Source organism: Lottia gigantea (assembly GCF_000327385.1).
Source record: "Lottia gigantea unplaced genomic scaffold LOTGIsca_551, whole genome shotgun sequence".
Taxonomy (NCBI): Eukaryota; Metazoa; Mollusca; class Gastropoda; family Lottiidae; genus Lottia; species Lottia gigantea.
In genome coordinates, this window is record NW_008709893.1 from 12,460 (window position 1) to 14,379 (window position 1,920).

General features: G+C 33.8%; 1 protein-coding gene across 1 annotated transcript in view; it reads left to right on the forward strand.

The window, feature by feature from the left end:
- The window catches only part of LOTGIDRAFT_175924 (hypothetical protein), a gene marked incomplete at both ends in the record, with an annotated part of 9,190 nt that overhangs the window by 2,724 nt on the left and 4,546 nt on the right, over positions 1-1,920 (forward strand). The window lies entirely within an intron of this gene.

Genomic DNA, 1,920 nt, shown 5'->3' on the forward strand with positions numbered 1-1,920 from the left:
GTAGGAATTGCATCAATGCTGAATAGTAGAGAAACTATTTTACCTGTAATAACTGTTGATATCTATGGTAAATGTAATACTGTTAGAGGAAATACCCTGTTAGACTCTGGTGCCCAGCTTAGCTTAATTAGAAAATCAATGGCCGAACAACTTCAATTAGAAGGCAAAGATATAAGTATTGTGATGACAAAAATTGGTGGAGATTCTGAAGAACTTAGAACCAAGCTGTATAAATTTAGAATAGTTTCAATGGATACTGGTAGATCTTTTCAAATTACTGCTTTAGGAATTCCATGTATTGGTGAAGATATTGAAGAAATTAGATTATTTGAAATAGCTAAAGTTTTTAATTTAACTGTTAGATGTTTACATAGAGGTTACGGTTCTCTTGATCTACTCATAGGCATAGATCATGCTTTTTTGCATACAGGGGATATAAGACAATATAACAATCTGATAGCAAGACATTCACCTTTGGGATGGATTATATTTGGTGTGACATCTGGATATCGAACTCAAGATCATCGTGTGTATCATGTCGGATTGTCGGGTCCGGTAGATATGGCTGACTTTTGGACTACAGAAGCAATGGGTGTGGCTTCAGGTTCCTGTTGCTGTCGAGAAAGTGGTCTCAGTCCCATAGAAATTAAAGAATCTAAGATAATCGAGAAATCCTGTAAGAAGATTGGTAATCAATGGATAATACCTTATCCTTGGAGAAAAGATCCTAATTTACTTCCTGATAATAGAATACAAGCTGAAAATAAATTGGAATCAACTGAACGTCGACTGCTGAAATATCCTGTACATGCTGAAATATATAATGGTCAAATTGAAGAAATGGTGGATATGAAATTCGCTAGAAAACTTACAGATTCAGAAATTACTGAATACAAAGGTCCTGTTCATTATATTTCCCATCATGAAGTTATAAAACCAGAGAAGAAAAGTACACCTGTAAGAATAGTATTTAACTCGTCTGCTAGTTTTAATGGTCACTGTTTGAATGATTACTGGTATAAAGGTCCTGATCTTCTCAACAATTTATTTGGAGTTATACTGAGATTTAGAGAAAATGAAGTGGTTATTTGTGGGGATATTTCCAAGATGTATCACAGAGTACTGATTCCTGTAGAAGATCAACATGTTCATAGGTTCCTGTGGAGAAATCTCAATGTTGAAAAAACTCCTGATGTATATGTCAAAACTGTATTGACATTTGGTGATAAGCCAGCACCTGCTATGGCTCAGATGGCTTTAAAGAAAACTGCTGAAGAAGTAAAATCTCATTTACCTGAAGCTGCTAAAGTATTAGAAAATGATGTTTATATGGATGATATATGTACTTCAGTTAAAACTGTAAATGAAGCTAGTAAACTGACTATTGATATTGACTCTGCACTAGCTAATGGTGGATTTAAAGTTAAAGGATGGATATCTAATAAAGTATTAAACTGCTTACCTGTTTCTGAAAATCAAGATTTGAAACTGTTGACTAATTTAAATGAAGAAAAGGTTTTAGGAATCGTCTGGAATAATACTAGAGACACTTTTTCATATAAAGTCAAGATTGAATTTGCTGATAAATCTAATGTTCCTGTTTGTTTGACAAAAAGAAGAATTTTGAGTCAAATTGCTAGATTATTTGATCCAATTGGTTTTGCTGCTGCATTTTTGGTACGACTGAAGATTGGAATGCAGAAACTGTGGCAACTTGGTTTAGAATGGGATCAAACCTTACCTGAAAATTTGCAATCTGAATGGTTAAATTTGTTTGCTGAAATGAACAGTTTAAATGGTATAGAATTTGAAAGATGCTTGACACCTCCAGAATTTGTTAACTTACCTGAACTTTGCATATTTTCTGATGCATCTGAAGAAGCTTTTGGTACTTGTGCTTACCTGAGATGGAAAACAAAC